Source organism: Chionomys nivalis, chromosome 11 (genome assembly GCF_950005125.1).
Source record: "Chionomys nivalis chromosome 11, mChiNiv1.1, whole genome shotgun sequence".
Taxonomy (NCBI): domain Eukaryota; kingdom Metazoa; phylum Chordata; class Mammalia; order Rodentia; family Cricetidae; genus Chionomys; species Chionomys nivalis.
This window is the reverse complement of record NC_080096.1, coordinates 28,331,316-28,351,984: the sequence shown is the minus strand read 5'-3', so window position 1 is coordinate 28,351,984 and position 20,669 is coordinate 28,331,316. Positions and strand designations below refer to the sequence as shown.

Genomic DNA, 20,669 nt, shown 5'->3' with positions numbered 1-20,669 from the left:
TATAAATGTGTATATAGGAAAACTTTCAGAAATTATCACAGGAAAACTAGAAATCACATTGAAAAACACCATAAAAAGTTCAGTTCTCCAACAAAAGCTACAGTACTAGCTATATAAAAATGGAATCACTGACTTACAAAATGAATGGCAAATAGCTAGCATATCAGTAGCAGTAAAAAATAATACAATACTCTTTTTTTTAAAAAAAAATAGAGAGATTAATATGGAAAGAACTTTTGGGTGAGAGAAAATAAAAAACCCTTTCTCTGATGGGCTACAGGCTGCTGAACTAGCAAAGAAAAAGCCTGACTGAAGAATTGGCTCAGAGGCCAAGAGCACAGAGGATCTGGGTTCAATTCCCACACCCCCGTGTCAGCTAACAACCTCAGCCCCATGGGATCTCATGCCCTCTTCTGACCTCGTCAGGCATCAGACATATATATATATATATATATATATATATATATATAGCACATCTATGCAGATGAGCAGAGCATATCTGTATATATACATGCAGACAAAACACCCATACATATGAAATAATAAAATAATAATTAATAAAGAAAAAGGTTAAGTCAAAGAAGCTATGGAGAGGCGGTTGCTATGGGGATGACCTAGAAAGGGTCCAGAGACTCCTGGTCCAGCGTGTACCTTTTCTCCACTCAGTAACTTACCTTCATCTCAGGCGTGCCATCCCTTCCTTAAGAAGCTCTATTTCTATTACTAACCCCTGGTACAATCCTGCAGGCACCTCCACCCAGGTGCACACATGCTAAAATGAAGGTTTCCTAGTGTGGTGGTGCACACCTTTAATCCCAGCACTCAGGAGGCAGAGGCAGGTGGATCTCTATGAGTTCAAGGCCACCCTGGTCTACGTAGAGATTTCTAGGTGAGCCAGGGCTACATAGTGAAACCTTGTCTTGATTTAACAACAAGCTAAAATGGTAGATAGTCCCTAGGGAAGGACTCTGAGGTCGACCCCTGACTTCCACACATGTGGGTGTGCACACACACAGATTTTGTTGTTCTTGTGTGCCTGCCTTTAACAGTGGAGCGATCTCTCTGGCCCTACATACATAAACAAACAAAAGACCTGGCTGTCTTTCCAAATTCTCTTCTTTGATATGTTTTGGTGAAAATGTGTTAGTATTTTTCTTTTGTAGTGTTGGGGACAGAACACAGGGCCTCCAACATGCTCAACAAGCACCCTGCCACTAAGCCACACCCAAGCCCAAAGTTAGTAATTTGGGGGATGTGGGGGGCAGGTTTCCTGGGTCACCTCCAATTTCTTGATCTGAGAGGATCCTCCCACCTCCAGCACCCAAATGCTGGAATTACAGATAGTGACACTATGCCTGGCCCTAAATATAGTCATATTAATGTGGTTGGGTTTTCAGTCATTTTCTTTGTTTTTTGTTTGTTGTTGATTTTGGTTTTGTTTGTTTGTTTACTGGTTTTTCGAGACAGGGTTTCTCCGTAGCCTTGGAGCCTGTCCTGGAACTAGCTCTTGTAGCCCAGGCTGGCCTTGAACTCACAGAGATCTGCCAGCCTCTGTCTCCTGAGTGCTGGGATTAAAGACACGTGCTGAGACCACCTGGCATTAATCATTTCCTTACTATGACATTGAAGCTCTCGGAAGAAGCTGTATTTGTATTAAAGATCCCACAGACTGACCTTGGCTGAGTAGAAAGTAGTGGTGATTGTGGACGTTTGGGACCTTTCTATGCTCTCAGGGAAAAATCTAGTTCCTGACCCTTACCCCTTACTTCTGCTTTCTGCCCTGATCCCCAGGATTCTTTACATTCTAGCAAAAGTTACTCATAAGTCAAAAGAAAATTTCTTTTTTTTTTTTTTCTTTTTTTTTTTTTTTTTTTTGTTTTTCAAGACAGGGTTTCTCTGTGGCTTTGGAGCCTGTCCTGGAACTAGCTCTGTAGACCAGGCTGGTCTCGAACTCACAGAGATCCGCCTGCCTCTGCCTCCCGAGTGCTGGGATTAAAGGCGTGCGCCACCATCAAAAAAAGAAAATTTCTTTACATTTTTGCTATCCTTCTTTCCTCCCTCTCTTCCTTTCTTTCTTCATATATATATATATGCCATATATACATACATATACACATATATACATGCACACATTTACACACACACACACACATGCCAGGCTGGCCTTGACCTCACGGAGATCTGTCTGCTTCTGCCTCCCAAGTGCAAGGATTAAAGGCGTCTTGCCGACACTCTTCCTTCCTTCTTCCTATTGAGGCAGTCTCACATAGCTCAGGCTGTTCTCCAGCTCTCTGTATAGCTGAGGATAACCTTTATCTTCTGACTCTTCTTTCTCCATCTCCCAAATGCTGGGACTGATACTGCCCAGGGATGCTGAAGACTGAATCTGGGCCTTTCTGTATACACTAGGCAGACAATGTTACTCCCAACTCAGAAGTGGCAAGCGCTCTATCAACTGAGCTTCATCTTTTTCCCCTCCCGTCCCTCCTCTCCTTCTTCTTGTTCTGTATACTGGATTTTCCATGAATTGTTAGTATATCATACTTCATAAGCAGAATGTCTTTGGATTATACAGGTATTTGATGCTACAATGGACTTGACAAAAATGAATTCTAAAGAGACACTTGGGCCTCTCAGTCTATCAACTATTAAACAACGGATCCCAAGGAAATAGGAATTTCCCCGGCATCTTATGCTGGGAGAAGGAAAGCGCCCACCCCCCCCCATCAAGGGGGAGCTTGTCTTCTAGAGATTTCAAACAGTTAGACAACTTGTCATATCACCTTACAAGATGAGCCTGAAGCCCAGACAACCCTGGGTCAATAGGGGGGTAGAACCACACCTTGACCAGGACTGCCTAGATGTGCATATCCAGCCTCGACTCTCCATTTAAATTTTGATCTAACTTTAGGAGTCTGAAGACTTGAGAGGTTGTCTTGGCTCTCTTTGTCTCTCTTCCCTGTGTGTCCACTTTGAATAAATCCAAACACCAAATGGTGCCAAGAGGAGACTTGAGGCTTGCATTTGAAACCTTTCCAGGTCCCAGACGATGTTGATTTGATCTGGGGCTCTGCTGCATGCAGAGAAAGCCTTGGTCTTGAGAAATGTGTAACCTTTGACAAGGAGAGAAAATGCTACAGTGCTTCAAGTCCCTGAAGGTATTAAGCAGGTAGACTGGCCCAAGGACATGCCTCTACTGCAGCTGCTCCGGGGTCCTGCAAGTCCAGACTTGCTGCTTTCAGTACCATTCACAACAGCAGAATGCCTCTTTCTACTGTACATTCATATTTTCAGAAAAGGGAAAGGAATTGGTCTACCCTTGGCCAAACGTTCTTTTCCCCTGGTCCAGTGTCTGTGAGCAGTACTGGTCATGGAGGATGTCAGTCATGGAGGACTCTGGTCATGGAGGATGTCGGTCATGGAGGACTCTGGTCATGGAGGACGTCGATCATGGAGGAGAGCGGTCATGGAAGACACTGGTCATGAAGGACGCTGGTCATGGAGGATGCTGGTCATGGAGGACGCTGGTTATGGAGGATGCTGGCATGGAGGACGTTGGTCATGGAGAATGCAGGTCATGGAGGATGCTGGTCATGGAGGACGCTGGTCATGGAAAATGTTGGTGGAGTAGGAAGAAGCAGCAGTTCTTAGCGAGAAGGTAAGCTTCGAGGATCCAGATAGAGTCAGTCAGTGGCACATCCCTCCTTCTCTGGTCTTTGACCTGCAAGCTCATTGCTGTTGGAGGGGGAAACAGTGAAAACTACCCAACCATTTGTAGAAAACTCAAAGGGAAATTTCAAATAAGAAAAGGCCTCCTGCGCCTACTCAGTGTTGACGGACAGATAAGGATGGCATGGTTGGCATAGTGTTGCAGTGAGGACTGGTTCATTGGCTCCAAAGAGCTATGATCTTGTTGAAGTCACCATCTGTCACTATCAGCCTCTGGACTTCACAAGCTTGGTCACCCAATTCCTGTTAGTGAGATTTCTAAGAAACTGATGCAGAGCCAGCAACATGCCTCAATGTATTAAGCACTCAATGCTTGGTGCTAAGACTTCAGTTTGGGTTGGGGAATGGTGTCGCAAGCCTTTAGTCCTGTACTTGGGAGGCAGAGGCAGGCAGATCTCTGTGAGTTTGAGGCCAGCCTGGCTAAGAAACAAAAAAACAAAAACAAAAAACAACTTGAGTTTGATCTCTGGAGTGCACAAGGTAGAAGAGGGGAATCTCTTGTGCTGGGCATGGTACATGAGAGTGTGTGATTTTTGTTGTTGTTTTTCAAGACAGGGTTTCTCTGTGTAGTCCTGGCTGTCCTGGAACTTGTTCTGTAGACCGGGGTAGCCTCAAACTCAGAGTTCCACCTGCTTCTGCCTCCTGAGTGCTGGGATCAAAGGCACCACCGCTGCCCAGCTATGTGAGTGTGTAATTTTTAAAAAGAGACTGGTATATAAGGAGGCTGGGGAAATGACTCGGTCAGTAAAGTTCTTACCTTACAGCAGGAAGACCTGAGTTTGGGTCTCCAGCAGGCACATAAAAAGCTAAGTAAGTACAGAGGTGCATTCCTGTACCCCAGCACTCGAGATGGGCTGTCTCCCAGGGCTCATTGTTCTGCCAATCTAGCAGAATCAGAATCAGAGAGCAACAGGTTCAATGACAGATCCTATAGAAAAGAATAAAACACAGAATGATTGAGGAAGGCACTTGGCATCCACCTCTGGCCTCTGCATGCATATGTACACACATGCACGAGTACCTGCACACCCAGTGTTCACATGTATGAACTTGTATGCTCTTATACATCACACTCATAAAATAAAAAAGAAACTGATGCCCAAATCCTAAATGAAAATGTATCAATTTAAAGTGTTTACTATGAATGCATTAGCCTTCCCCAAAGCTGTTTTGCAAACACCTTTGAAAATCTCAATTCAATGTCAAGTCCGGTTCTGACCAGTGTAAAGAGATAAATAGGACTCAGCTTTTGCTTCCTAAGGGCTCCCTTTCTTGTGTGTGCATTGGCTGTGGGTAGATGCTTCTCTGAAATCACATGGCCAGTGTTCTATCAGGAAGTAGCCTGTTGAGCATGGATTCCTAACAAAGGCTGGTTGTAGGACCTCTGCAAACCAGATCACCACACTCCATGGTGCAGCTTTGAGACCCGGTGCATTCCTGTGCTCTTGGTATTCCCCAACTGTTCACAGTGTGCAACCCCTGAAGTTACTTGGCTCAGAGCGATTCTGAGGGATTTTTCTTCCCCCAATTTTTTTTTTTTTTTGTGAATGATATCATGGGATGGTTACAGAAGTGCCTTGGATAAGATTACAACCTGATAAGGTCAAACCCTGGCTCACAAAGTTTGCACAGGCGTTTAAGACACGTCTTAACTTAAAAACTTGTTTGTGAAATTCCTCACAAATTGCAGGTTGACATCTGGGAAAGGGGAAAGGCTATATTGGGAGGAAAAGCCATAATAGTGAGAGGAGAAATAGCATACATGTTTGAGCTTTAAGCATGGTTCATTCTTAGCAAACTAGCTATATAAAAGGATTATTATCTCTATAGATAACCTTCGCAGCAAATGTTAATTGTGCTGGAAATTTCAACTCCCAGAGGATGAGAGATTTGAACAATGTTCTGGAGTGCGAACCTCCTTCTCCTCCTCGCGTTTCTTTAATTTTCTGTTCTTGGATCCTGCCTCATATGGCTCTTTCTTCTCTTCTCTCCTCCTCTTCTCCTTCCCTCCCTCTCTTCTTTGTCTCCTTCCATTCTCCTCTTCGCTCTATATATAGCTTTCACTGTGTTTTAAGAGCTCATTCTCGGGGGTGGAGAGATAGCTCAGTGGTTAAGAACACTGCCTGCTGTTTCAGAAGCCTTTGAGTTCGAAGCCAGCCTGGTCTACAGAGTGAATTCCAGGACAGGTAAGACCACACAGACAACACAAGACCACACAGAGAAACCCTGTCTTGAAAACAGAGGTTTGGGGGGGTGCTGGAGAGACAGCTCAGTGATTAAGAACACAGGCTGCTCTTCCAGAGGTCCTGAGCTCAATTCCCAGCAACCACGTGGTGACTCACAACCATCTCTATGGAATCTGATGACTTCTTATGGAATAAAGGTGTACATGCACTTATATACATAAAATGAAATAAACAAGTCTTAAAAAAACCAAACAAGCCGGGCGGTGGTGGCGCACGCCTTTAATCCCAGCACTCGGGAGGCAGAGGCAGGCGGATCTCTGTGAGTTCGAGACCAGCCTGGTCTACAAGAGCTAGTTCCAGGACAGGCTCCAAAAACCACAGAGAAACCCTGTCTCGAAAAACAAAACAAAACAACAACAACAACAACAAAAAAACCCAAACAAACAACAACAAAAAAAAGCAATCAAAAAACCTTAGTCTCCAGTTCCAGGAGCTGACAAGTTAATGGCTCCATCTTGAGTCTCACTGTGTAGTATTGATTGTACTAAGTTATTATTACTCAGGATGGTCCCTAAATCCCTTAGTTCTTCACTCCAATGGTCCCTGTTTGTAAACAGAGACTGCACTTTCATTTTCTGGCTGCTCAGACCCAAATAATCACACAGAAATTGTATTAATTACAACACTGCTTGACTAATGGCTCAGGCATATTCCTAGCTAGCTCTTACATCTTAAGTGAACCCATATCTATTAATCTATGTATTGTACGAGACTGTGGCTTACCAATAATGTTCTGGCATCTTTTTCCTTGGCTACATGGCATCTGCCTGATTCCACCTACTCTCTCTCTATCTCTGTTCTGATTTCCCACCTGGCTTTCCTCTGCTAAGCCACTGGATGAAACAGTGTTAATCATTGGCCAATAAAAGCAACACACTTTGAGAAGGACATCCCACATCGCCTGGTTCTTGCTGCTTCTTGCTCTGTGCCCCTTTGACTAGACTCTGCTATCTCTCTGTGAGCCTCATTTCTTCATTGCCTTGCTCACTGTCTCATCTGTTTTGGCAGCGACACTTTCCTTCTGTCCTCCCACCAGCTCTCATCCTCTAATGCCTGGCAAGTAACTTGTGCCACCTACTCTGAGAAGAAAAGAAGGGGTTGAGTTCAAGTCTCTCATAGGTAGGTATAAGGTCTTTGTGAAAAGCCTCAGCCACCCATCTCTAGTGCCCAGAGCAGCCCACTCTGCTCTGTGACCCAATTCTCTACTTTTCCTCCACCTGAATCCTTGCCTACATACTGAATCCTTGTATGGTCAGGATGCTTAGCTCTGGGTTCTGGCTTCTCTTCTAGCTTTCCCTTGCCACATTTTTGGGTTATCTTTCCATGGAGTGACTGATTCCTGAACCTTTGGACTGGCATTCTTGAATCCACAAGTCCAGAGCCGGGTTAATTCCCTTCAGCAGTGCTTTCCTTGTGAGTACCATTCAACCTGGTTATTCAGGTTTGAACCCTGGTGTATTAGTCGGGGTCCTCTAGAGCAACAGAACTTAAAGAATGAATCTCTCTTTTATGTGTGTGTGAGAGAGAGACAGACAGACAGAGAGAGAGAGAGGATTTATTAGAACGACTTACAGGCTGCGTCCAGCTAATCCAACGATAGCTGCCTATGACTAGAAGGTTCTAGAATGCAGTAGTTATTCAGTCCACCAGGCTGGATATCTCAGCTGGTCTTCAGATATACCCTGGAATCCTGAAGAAGCAGTGAAGGGGTGAACTTTCTTGTGAGAGCGAGGGCAAGCAGAGAGAGGTTTCCTTCTTCTGTGTCATCTGCGCAGGCTTCCAGCAAAGGCATGGGGCAGATCTTCCTACCTCAAAAGATCTGAATTAAAGATGTGTCTTCCCACCTCAAAGGTCCAGATTAGTGGTGGCAAAAATCCCTTACAAGTGTGTCCAGCCATTTTTGAGTTTCAATTAATTCCAGACGTAGTCAAGTTGGCAGCCCAAACAGCCACCACATCTGGGATTCATCCTGGCTAGCCAGACTCCTCCTGTAGACATTAAATTCATACGCGCTACAATATTATTTATTTTACGTGTATGGGTGTTTTGCCTGCATGTGCATCTGTTCACTCTGTGCATGCCTGGTACCTGTAAAGGCCAGAATAGCATGTTGAATTCCCTGAAACCGGAGTTACAGATGACTATGAGCTGCCATGTGGGTGCTGGGAATTGAACTTGGGTCCTCCAGAAGAGCAGCTAGCGCTCACTCAACCGCTGAGCCAGCTTTCCAGCCCCCTGTGGTACAATCTTAACAGGTTTTTTTTTTTTTTCTTCTTGTTTGTTACATTGCTACATATTAAACACGGGGCCTGCCACATGCTCACAGTTACTTTACCTCTGAGAGTTAGAGCCAACTCTTTTTTTTTCTGAAACAAGGTCTTATCATGTAGTCAAGGCTTACCCTAAGACTGTGATCCTCTTCCCACCACATCTCAGGTGCTAGGATGATAGCGGTGCACTATCACACTCAGCCTTCCGCTTACCACCTCGGATCCTGTCCCTTTCCTACACTAATCCTGATCAGTGCTCTGGATTAGGGACTCATTATCCAGGGAATCCAATATCCTCTGGCATCTGCAGACACATCTCTCTCTCTCTCTCCTCTCTCCTCTCTCTCTCTCTCTCTCTCTCTCTCTCTCTCTCTCTCTCTCTCTCTCTCACACACACACACACACACACATAGTCCACATACAAGTAAGCAGGCACACAATATACACATAAAATTAGTTATTGTGTTAGACTAAAAACTAAAACTTCACCTTAAGGTGAGGGTATAACTGAGTGATAGAGCAGTTGCCTGGCCTGTGTGAGGCCCTAGGTTCCATCGCCAGCACAGAAAATACCATTCTATCTGAATCTGACACCACGTTTCCAGCCTCTCTGAGTCTCTCTATGTTAGTGTAAAGTCTGAATAGTTCCCAGCAAGCCTTGCAAGGCCCTTCCTGACCTGACACTGCTTGCTCACAATTCTGAACTTCAGTGGCTTGTCATCTCTGAGAGCTTTTTCTAGAACTCTTCCACATAGGGAAGTCCTCATTGATCACGATGCCTGAATCTTGGGCAAATCTTCAGCAGAGTACTCCGTTTTGTCTTGTTAGCACAGTTGGTGGGCAGGCACCAGGTTAACCTACTTCTCCACTCGCAGGACCTGGCACAAGGCCAGCCATCCTCCAGATACTTTGATTGGATAATCAGAGATTGGCAAGCCTCTTGTGCCATAGCCAAGGCACATCCCAGTCTGTGGGCAGAATCTAGGAGCCTTGTGACCAAACTGTCCAGAGCCTTTTGTGGAATACCAGGCTTGGGTCACACTGGAGTGTGATTCCAGGACAATCCATGCAGAGTAACAGAGGCCTTGCAGCTCAGGCCTTTCCTGGAGCGCAGAGAGCAGAAGGCCGGCTCAGTCACAGAAAGGAAGGCAGGACCCGGAGGAGGCATGGATAGCAACGCCCAGGAGAAAGAACAGGGCGGCTGTCACTGGCTCCCTGGCACATACCCAAGTAGGAGGAGGCCCGAACTCATTCATCCAGGGCCAGCCCAGGAGAGACTGCCTAGCAGGGCTGGCCCAGCCTAGGCCAGGCCACTAGGCGGAGAGGGAATTTCCTTTGGCACGCTCCCCCTTAGGAACCTGTCTGGACGATTTTAGTTCAGGGAAGGCGAGTGGAGAGCCTGGTAGGCTGCAGCTTGGGCCAGCAGGCTGCTCCGTTCGCTGCTTGAAGAGCAAGATCGGACTGCAGGGTGGGACGGCTGTGCCTTGGCCTCCCCAGGTAAGGTACAGGGGTTGGGGCTGGTGCTGGGAGGCCAAGTACTGAAACGAGGCGAATGGCAGGAATTCCAGGCAGCGCATTAAAGCTGGTTGCCAACCGATGAGGGGAAGGAAAGGTGCTGCTTCCAGAATCTACCTAGAGAGGCCGCTTAGCGCTCTGAAACTTTTCCTTTTCAAAGTTGACAGCGCTTTGGAACGCTTTGGAAATGGTTGGGGAGGCGACCAGGGAGTTTAATCCTGCTCCCTCACTGACTTTTCAAACCCTGTTGATCACTTTTACTTTCTCTATAGCATCCTCCTCGGACTCCCAGGGTTTATTTTTTATTTTTGGCGGGAGACGTGCTGGTGTGTGGTGTGTGTGGTGTGGGGTGTGTGTGTGTGTGTACTGTATCATGCCAAATAAGTGTTCTACTGCTTAGCTCCACCTGCAACCACACACTCTGGTAACGTCTCTATCTCCACCTGAGCAGGGATTCTACCCCGTGCTTCCCCAGCCTCTGTCCCTGCCCGAGGGGCTTGCCGGGAAGTCTCAACACTTCCAGCAAGGCGCTCCCCCGGAAAGTTTCCTCCTTCCTGGTACAAGGCACCCGAGGGATTTCACTCACTCAAATCGGCGGCGTTCATTCGTTTACTCATTAGTTGAGTGTGCACTTCACTTGTCTGGAGAGAGGAGCATCCCCTTTCTCCTCCGTGAACAGGAAAATTGAAATTTATCCGCACGCATCTTCAAACTGGTAGGCAGGCGTGGTGGGAAATTATGCTGGAGAACCAGAGAGGCCTGGATTCCTACCCCACGTCTTCTGTTTACTTCCTGGGCCTCAGCTTCCTCGCAGGGTTTTCGTTTTGTTTGTTTGCTTTGAAAGATGATAAGGAACTAGCTGAATCAAGGACAGGCCGGGTGAATGGCACACAGTGGGGCCCGGATAAACAGCTACACTTTCTCTTTCTTTGTCCCTCTTTCAGCCACTCCCTCCCTAACTGGCTGCAGGCTTGTAAAGATGTAGAAGACAAACCCTGGCCTCAACAGAACTCAGGTGGCCTGTAAACTAAAGTGAGCAGTGGAGGTGGTACTCTAGGGGGTTGGAGGCCAGAAGGTGTGAGAGCGCAGGGAGACCAACTTCTGGGTGAAGGTCTAAACACTGGGCCATAGCTAGGGCCTGACTCTTATGCTGTGTTCCTGCCTTGGGACCTGCAAACAACATTGTTCCCCAAAACATTGTTCCCCTTCCATATTTTTTTTTTTTTTTTTTTTTTGGTTTTTCGAGACAAGGTTTCTCTGTGATTTTGGAGCCTGTCCTGGAACTAGCTCTTGTAGACCAGGCTGGTCTCGAACTCACAGAGATCCGCCTGCCTCTGCCTCCCGAGTGCTGGGATTAAAGGCGTGCGCTACCACCGCCCGGCTCCCTTCCATATTTTTTAAAAATCTATTTTATTCCTTTTTTTTTTTTTTGAGCCAGGTTTCATTAAAGCCAGGTTTCATTATTCTTGCCTGGCCTGAAACTCACTACTTACACTAGACTGGTCTTGAACTCTCAGAGACCCTCCTGCCTCTGCCTTCCTCGTGTATCCTCCCCATTAAAAATTTATTTGAGCCGGGCGGTGGTGGCGCATGCCTTTAATCCCAGCACTCGGGAGGCAGAGGCAGGAGAGGCAGGCGGATCTCTGGGAGTTCGAGGCCAGCCTGGTCTACAAGAGCTAGTTCCGGGACGGGCACCAAAGCTACAGAGAAACCCTGTCTCGAAAAACCAAAAAAAAAAAAATTATTTGATAATTTTGTACATTCATAAAATGAATTGTAGTTATTTTCACATTCCCATTCCCCTCCCTCATCCCCATCCTCCTCATCCCCATTCCCCTCCCTCATCCCCCTCTCCCCCACTGATATCCTCACCATTCCCCTCATCCCCATTCCCATCCTCCTCATCCCCATCCCCCTCATCCCCCTCTCCCCCACTGGTATCCTCACCATTCCCCTCATCCCCATTCCCCTCCTTCATCCCCATCCCCCTCTACCCCACTGGTACCCTTCACCATTCCCCTCATCCCCTCCCCCCTCCCCCACTGGTATCCTCACCATTCCCCTCATCCCCATTCTCCTCCCTTATCTCCATTCCCCTCCCTCATCCCCCCTCCCCCACTGGTATCCTCACCATTCCCCTCATCCCCATTCTCCTCCCTTATCTCCATTCCCCTCCCTCATCCCCCTCTCCCCCACTGATATCCTCACCATTCCCCTCATCCCCATTCCCCTCCCTCATCCCCTCTCCCCTCCCCCACTGGTATCCTCACCATTCCCCTCATCCCCATTCCCCTCCCTCATCCCCATTCCCCTCATCCCCCTCTCCCCCACGGTACCCTCACCATTCTCCCTCCCTCATCCCCCTCTTTCTCACTGGTACCCTCAATAAATCTCCTTTCTACTTCAAGTGTGTGGCCACTGAGTTTAGTTAGAGCTAATTTGTGGAGTGGGAGTGGGAGTTATTTAGTGTCAAAGAGACAAATTGTTTGTGGCAGACCATTAAAGAAAGTGACACACCTTCCCCAACAGGTGGTAATTGTGTATAGTCCCTCAGCCCCAGCTGAGCCTGAGCACTCAGCGCTTTATCTTGTGCTTCTGCACCTCTACCATCTCAACACTCAGGAGGCTGAGTTCAAAGCCAGCCTGGGCTACACAGAGACCTTGTCTCAAATACCAACCAACCAAACAAAATGACATTATCGCATTAGATCATAACCATGCTATATTACTCTCATCCCCTGAGGGTTTACCTAAGACCACATGGCTAATGAGTAATGGATCTAGAATTCAGACTTGGAGATCAGACTCCAAGCTGTCTGCTCAACTCCTTGTTGTCTTTCAAAGTCTCTGTATAAAGGGCAGGAAGCGGGGTGTGTGTGTGTGTGTATGTGTGTGTGTGTGTATGTGTGTGTGTGGTGTCCTCGTTCCCTAACTACAGAAACATCAGCCTTTTCACTTCTCTTGTTCAGGGCTGTTTTATCCAGGTGGGAGGAGACACTCCTGTAGTTAGTTGGTTGGTTGGTTCGTTCATTCATTCATTCATTCATTCATTCATTCATTCATTCATGTGCTTTATCTGTCTCGGGAGACCTAAAGGTTCCAAAAGGGCAGTAATTACCTTGGCATGATGATTCATGCCTGTATTCCCTACACTGGGCTGTGGCAGCATGTGTTTTTGGGCGAGTCTGAGGCCACCTTGGGCTACATAGCAAGTACCAGGCCAGCTAGGACTATACAGCAAGACCTTAAGTGAACAAAGCCGAAGCAACCTAGGCAACCCAAGGGGCAGGGATGGTGTCTCTATCAGTCACACAGGCAGGGCGCCTTCCATGTTCTTGCTGTAAGAATGCTCGGTGAGTCCTTTTTGAACGAATGAAGCTGACGGATAGCTAGTGATGCATTCCATGGATGGTGTGATAGGATTCACAGTGGCTAAAACGGAAGCCTTGCACTCAGGATGCCCAGAGTCTGTTAAAGAAGCAGTTACGACACAAAGAAACCATCCCAGATACAAGCAGAGGTTAGTGAGGGGCCTTCCAGGGGCACTCACTTCTGTGTGTGTGTGTGTGTGTGTGTGTGTGTGTACATATATGGCAAGGCTCTGTAGAGGAGGTGGAAAGGGATTCAAATTGGGACTGCAGGGAGGGAAGAGGGAAGATGTTCCAACAGAGGGCAGAGCTCAGGAGGAGACCTATCAGAGAGCGGGAACCCAACCTGCTCAGGCTCAGTATGGCCACAGTACAGGGTGTGTGTGTGGGGAAGCAAGAATTGAGGTTGGCTGGAGATATACCTCAGTTGGTAGAGTGCTTGCTTAGCGTGCACAAGGCCCTGGGCTCTATTCCTAGTGCTGCGTAAACCACGAGCAGAGATGGCTGCCAATAATCCTAACACTCGGGAGGTGGGTACAGAGAACCAAATCCAACCATAGCCTCAGTTACAAACTGTTTGAGGCCATAGCCTTGGGTACATGAGGCTGAGAGGCTGGCGGAACTGTCAGTAGGTAAAGTGCAGGCTGTATAAGTAGGAGGACCTAAGATTGATCTTTCAGACTCTTGTAAAAGCTGTGTGTGGTACCACATCATCCCAATCCCAACTCACAGCTCTAGGGGGTGGAGACAGGAGGATCCTGGGGCTCCCTGACTAGCCAGAGTCTCACCAACCAGTAGCCACAATGTCTCTGTCACTTGCTGTTCCTGATCGTGGATTCAATGTGGTCATGTGATCAGCTACTTCACGCTCCTGCTGCTGTGGTTTCCAGCCACGAGGGACTGGACTCTCAGACTGTGACAAGAGACGCCTGTTCCTCCTCTCTTCCCCCTTAAGTTGCCTTTGTCAGGTCTCTTCATGGCAGGTAACTAACGAAGGCCGTGAGAATCGACTGTGCTGGTTTGCTCTGAGTATTAAGCTTATTTTTCTGTGAAAATCCTTAGACTAGTATCTGGCTCATAATTAGTTTCGATGAGTAGATTTGAGTAAAATCAGTACTATTGAATCTGTAGTAAGGCATAGTCCCTCCCCTCTAGTCACCAAATCTCTTTTTTATTCTTTCTCAGGAACAAAGCAATCTCTGGTTATCTTTATAAACTTTTCTGGCTTCTTTCTTTCTTTCTCTCTCTCTCTTTCTTTCTTCTTCTTTTTTTTTTTTTTTTTTTTTTTTTGGGTTTTTCGAGACAGGGTTTCTCTGTGGTTTTGGAGCCTGTCCTGGAACTAGCTCTTGTAGACCAGGCTGGTCTCGAACTCACAGAGATCCGCCTGCCTCTGCCTCCCGAGTGCTGGGATTAAAGGCGTGCGCCACCATCGCCCGGCTCTTTCTTTCTTCTTAATGATTTATTTATTTATAAGAGTGTTTTGCCTGCATGTATATATGTGCACCATGTGTATGCATGCTGCCCATGGAGGTCAGAAGGAGGCGTTGGACCCCTGGAACTGGAGTTGCAGATGGTTCTGAGCCACCAGGTGGATCCTTTGGAAGAACAGTATGCAGTATGTACTCTTAACGGCTGGGCCATCTCTCCAGCCTCAATGTGTCGCTCAGGCTGGCCTCAAAATTATGATTCTCCTGCCTCTTCCTCTCCAGCACATCCTACCAGTGTGTGATACCACAACTGGCTGGTTCTATTTTTATGAGACAAGGCTGGCCTTGAATTCTAACACTTCCTGCCTCAGGTTCTGGAGCACTGAGATCACAGACATACCTAACACACCCAGCTTTCCAATTAGCCTTCTGACTATTGCGCCACAGAAAGACAGAGGACAGACAGAGCAGTGACCCATCTTTGGAAAGACAACAAGAAACGACGAAGCAGAACTGAGGGCATGGAGATGTATTCGCAGGATGCTGGCTTAGTAGTCATAGCATACACATGAAAGCCTGAGTTCAAACCCCAGCACTGCATAATCTGGGCATGGCGGTGCAGGTGTAATCCCAGCATTTGGGGGGTAGACATAGGAGGATTGGAAGTTCAAGGTCATCATAAGGAGGTTGAGGCCAGCCTGGCCTATATAAGCTGCACTTTTTCTTTTGTTATCCAGTCTGGGACCCCAGCCAAAGGAATGGTGCCACAAAGTTAGGGTGGGATTTCCTATCTCAATGAACTAAACAAGAGAGTCTCTCACAGGCAGACCCAGAGGTTTATCTTTGGTGATTCAAGTTGATGGTATTAACCCTCACACCATCCTTTTATAGATGAAGTTCCTGGGCCACCAAGAGGTTTAATACAGGCTGCAGGTATACAGCACTTGCCTACTGTTCGAAAAGCCCTGGGTTCCATCCCCACAACTTAGAAAGAAAGAAAGAAAGAAAGAAAGAAAGAAAGAAAGAAAGAAAGAAAGAAAGAAAGAAAGAAAGAGATTCAGTACATTGCTCAAATCAAAGTTTGTATTCAGGACCTTTAAATTCCTCTGGAATCTGTGTTCTTAGCATATCAGTCTGTTAATTCCAAGGTCCTTTAATTACAACTGGGAGGTGCCTACTAGGGAGGTAGAGACAGGAAGATCAGAAGTTCAAGGCCAACCTTGGCTACAAAGCCATAGAAGACCTTGGGTGGCAAGCTACCTTTTCTCAAAACCACAAAACAAAAATGAAGTCTGATGGTACAGAGTTAAGATCTCAGCTTCTTAGGAGACTGAAGCTTTTGTGGCCAGCCTGGGCAACTTCATGAGACTCTGTCTCAAAAACGCTAAAAGAGTCAGGGATCCAGCTCAGTGGTAAAGTGCTTCTTTAGCACCCTTGAGATCCTAGGGTTGATCTCTAAAACCCTTCCAGGAGAAGTACGAGAAAGGGCTATGGCATTTCAAAGTTCCTATGGGGTTCAGGGGCAAAACGATGGGCAGACGGCATACACAGGCTTTGCTCGGTGAAGATGAACTTCTGGCTTGTGTTAGGGGAGATGACTTTTCCACAGGCAAGCAGGGGATGCTCTGGAGCAGGACCAGGGTTTTCTCACTCTATTTCCTCTCCTCTTTCCTTCTTCATTTACTTTGTGGTCCATTCAGGGCTCACTAAGGGTTTTTCACTAGGGTAGGATGCTGGGGTGTAGATGGAACGGAAAACGAGCAATCCTGACCTTCCTGTACTAGTAGACAGACAGTAAATATGCTATATATTTTTAGGTATGGTAAGTGTTTGGAGCAAGGAAGCAGGAAAATGTGCTAGAGCATTGGCGTGGAGGAAGGCGTAGGCAGAGGAGACTGCCTAGGGAGGTGCCAATCCCATAGGGGGCATTGCTGTGTTGGGGTTGCGGTGCTGGTTAGAAGGAACAGAAAGTGCAATGACTCTGAGGCAGGAGAGTGTCTGATGAGTTTCAGAGGCAGAGAGAGTTCCCCATGGCTGCAACACATTGTTGGGAGAGATGGATGGACACTGGATTCTGTAAAAAGGCAGGAGCTAGGTCGTGCATCTACTCTATTTATCCTGAAGACAACAGAAACAGCTTTGGTTTTGTTCCCCCTTCTTCTTTGGGGTGCTGGAGATGGAACTGAGGGCCTTGTGCCTGGTAGAACAAGTGCTCTACCAGGGGAGCTACACTCCCGCTTTGCCGTGGCTTTTGAGCAAGTCAATGAGAGTGCGGTTTGTTTAAAAAAGCAGGCGGAAATAGGGATGGAGGCGGAGGCTAATTCTGGAGCGTTAGCTGAGTCATCTGTAATCTACTGTACAGAAGGGGACAGAGATGACCAGTGTCAGTGGGAAGACACAGTGAGGTGGCCTCTTGTCATCTAGCTCTGAACGTTGCTAGCTAATGCTGTCTCAAGTAACTCCGAATAAGTGTCTGAACACAGCCACTGTTTTATTTTGTCCTGACTCAGTGGGTCAGGAATCTGGGGAAGTTGAACACTTTTTCTATTCCCTTTGCTGTCAACTGATGACATCCAGTTGCCCAAGAAGCCCAAGAAGGTGTCATTATTGGTCTGGTGTCTTGTTGCTCTTCTACATGGCCTTAGCCTCCGTGCTGGGAATGTGGGCTTCTGCAGAGCCTGGCGGCTGGCCTAAGAGTACTCAAAGCCTGGCCTTGGACAGTCCCCAGGGCTACTTCTGCCATGTGGTATTGGTTAAAACCGGTCACAGGGTTGGCCCTATGACTTAAGAAGAGAGGAAACCAGTTCCATCTTTTAGTGGGAGGAATGACAACCTGGGTGCTCGCCTTTAGTCTGCAGCAATGGGCTCTGGAAATTGAACAGTGGTCCCACTGTGCCGGTGCTGGCCCACTGGAGATTGAACAGTGGTCCCACTCTGTCGGTGCTGGCCCACTGGAGATTGAACAGTGGTCCCACTCTGTCGGTGCTGGCCCACTGGAGATTGAACAGTGGTCCCACCATGCCAGTACTGGCCCACTGGAGATTGAACAGTGGTCCCACTGTGCTGGTGCTGGCCCACTTTTCGTCTATGCTGCAGTACACTGCTGGTTGCAGTAGTTCTTAGGACTTTTTATTTCCCTCTGAAGAGTAGAGGAGTAGAGCATTTTTGTTGTTTGTTTTGCTTTCTTTTCTTTCTTCTTCTATGTCTTTCTAGAGCCTAACACTTACCAGGCATCTAGGGACTGCTGGCTAAAGCACACAAGCACACACTTAACATGAGCTTTGGTGGTCACTGGAGAATGGTGTACATAAGAATACACAGGGAGAGTGGTTAAAAATATATGCCGGCTTTCCATCTCTTCCCCTTCTCCTCTCTCCCCCCTCCCCTTCTCTCTTCTCATCCTGTTTCCTTCTCCCCATTCCCCCCTCTATATTTTCCCCTCTCCCTTTCTCCCCCCTTTTCCTCTCCTCTCCCCCTCCTCTCTGTCTGCCTGTCTCTACCAGGCCTACAGAAGTCTGCTTGCTGCTGCCTCCTGAGCCCCTGAGCGCTGGGATCACAGGTGTGTACCATCATGCCTGTGCCTGATTCAGCCCAGGGAGTACTTTACGCTTTGAGCTACTTTCTCAGCCTTGAAAACAAACCTCTAGGCAGGAGCTGCTGCCATGGCCTCCTCCTCTCCCCGCCCCTGTCTCTCCTCCCACGCCCTGGTTTTGCTGTCGGGAGAAGACTGCTTGGACAGGGGTCTTTATTAGTTGGCTGGCGACTACGCTGGGTGTTCGGGATTCCACTGTAGCACTGAGTCTCTCTCAGGGTGAGCTTTTAAGCACAAAATTTCATGTCCTAGGTTGACATACTTCAGGTCATAAGAACAGTTAGCCAGAAGCAGAGCTACACACCAAATGAATTCAATTTCTAGACCCTGCACCAGGAACTTCACAACCTCTGGCAATTCTACCTTCAGGGGATTCCGTGCATCTGGCCGCCTAGGAGCCTACACTCATGCGCACATATCTGCCCCTAAACACACAGTTAATAAAAATAAGCTGTATGGGGTGATCAGCTTTAATCCCAGCACTTGGAGCTAGCCTTGTCTACATAAAGAGGCATTCCATTCTAGGCTAGCTGAGGCTACATTGTGGGACTGTGAAAAAATAAATCCCATGTGATCCTGTCCCCAAAGATTTCCACTGAGCAGAGGTAAACCCAGACAAAGAAGACCTTAGATAATTCTGACACGAAGGTAGGATTAGTAACCATGGCCCTAGACATGGGACAACCCAGCCACACTTCCCCTCCCCCAATTAGCCTGAGAAAGACATTCCAGGGAAGGGCGGACCAGCAATTCTAGGTTTGTCCACAATGGCTCCAGCTTTAGCACTGACAGACACAGCCTGAGGAATCCCTAGTCCTATGCTTTCTGGCACGTATGTTTACAGCGAAGGGCCCTATTTAAAAGACATTTCACAAATGGGTGAGAACGCCATTAATCCCAGCACTCTTAAGGCAGAGGCAGGAGGATCTCTGTTGAGTTTGTGGCTAGCCTGCTTTACACGGTTCCAGGCCAGGCAAGGCTAAGTAGAGAGACCCAGTCTCAAAAACCAAACTAAAGACAAACAGATACTTAAATGAGTGAAAGTCATTTCGATAGGGTGTGGTGGTGCAAGCCTGTGATCCCAACATTCAGGCGGTGGAGGGGGGAGGAGGAGGATCAGAATTTGAGTCCAAAGTCATCCTTGGCTACATAGGGGTGAACCTGGCCTACCTGGAATCCTGTCTCAAAAAAAAGGTGGAGGAAGGGGCTGGGGAGAAATCCTAGTTCTTGAGAAGGTGGACAGAAGAATTCCTGGGGCTAGCTGGCTAGTCAACCTAATCTATAGTCAAGCCTCCTAGGTCCCAGTGTAAGATCCTAACTCAAAATATCAAATCAAGGTGAATAGCTATTGGGGAAAGACACCTGAGGTTGACCTCTGCTTTCCCCACAAGAGCACATGTACAGGTCAACCAAGACATACTCTAACACACATACATACACAGAAGGGAAAATACTTTGTAAGAACGCTTACAGATTCCCTCCCTCCCTCCCTCCCTCCCTCCCTCCCTCCCTCCCTCCCTCCCTCCCTCCCTCCCTCCCTCCCTCCCTTCTTTCCATTGTTTTTGAGACAGGGTTTCTCTGTGTAGTCTTGGCTGTCCTAGAACTTGCTCTGTACACCAGGTTGGCCTTGAACTCAGAGATTCAGCCTGCCTCTGCCTCCCAAGTGCTGGAATTAAAGGCGTGCACCACCACTGCCGGACTACAGATTTTTAACAAAAGCAATGATTTTTACTTCTTCAAGTACTGACATGGTGTCAGGATTTCTTTAGTCTGTGCTCTGGAATGTTAGCTTGGTCAAATTTCTTAAATACTGTACCAGCTTCCCGGGAATTATTCTGGACTATCTTTCTCAATGTACATGGGGAAGTTTTGAAAGCTCAGTTATAATCAATAAGGATGATGTGTTGAAGATAATACAAGGTCCAGGATGGAGTCCTATGTCCTCTACAGCAGTGGGCACCTTTAAGAAATATTTATTTAGGAGCTCAGTGGTTAAGAGCATTTATTGCTTTCTCGGAGGACCCAGGTTTGTTTCCCAGCACCCACATGGTCGCTGACAATCATCCATTACTTTAATTCAAGGGGCTCTGATGCCTTCATCTGATCTCTGGGAGCACCTGGCACTCATGTGCAGGCAAAACACCCAAACACACACAATTAATTAATCTAGAAAATTATTTTATTTCATGAGTACATATGTGTGCCTGAATGTATATACATATTATGCCACATGTGTGCGGGAGTCTGTGGAGGTCAGAGGAAGGGTCAGATGCATTGAAACCGGAGTTATAGATAGTTGTGAATAGAACGTGGGGGCTGGGAACCAAACCTGCATCTTCTGGAAGAGCAGCTGGTCCTCTTGACTGCTGAATTAGCTCCACGGCCTCTCCCTCTCCTCCCCTTTTTCCTGAGACAAAGTCCCTATGTAGGCCTAGCTGAGCTGGGACTCATTATGCAGGCCTGGCCAACTTGACCTCGTGGGTACTGAGATCACAGTGCGAATCGCCCACATGCAGCTCAGC

The 20,669-nt window shown here is 47.3% G+C and overlaps 1 protein-coding gene across 1 annotated transcript in view; it reads left to right on the top strand.

The window, feature by feature from the left end:
* Positions 1-9,685: 9,685 nt before the first annotated feature.
* Positions 9,686-20,669, top strand: part of Rhbdl2 (rhomboid like 2) — a 45,751-nt gene continuing 34,767 nt past the window's right edge. The window contains exon 1 of the mRNA XM_057784047.1: positions 9,686-9,742. The gene's annotated coding sequence lies outside the window, so the exon portion shown is untranslated. The remainder of the gene's footprint in view (positions 9,743-20,669) is intronic.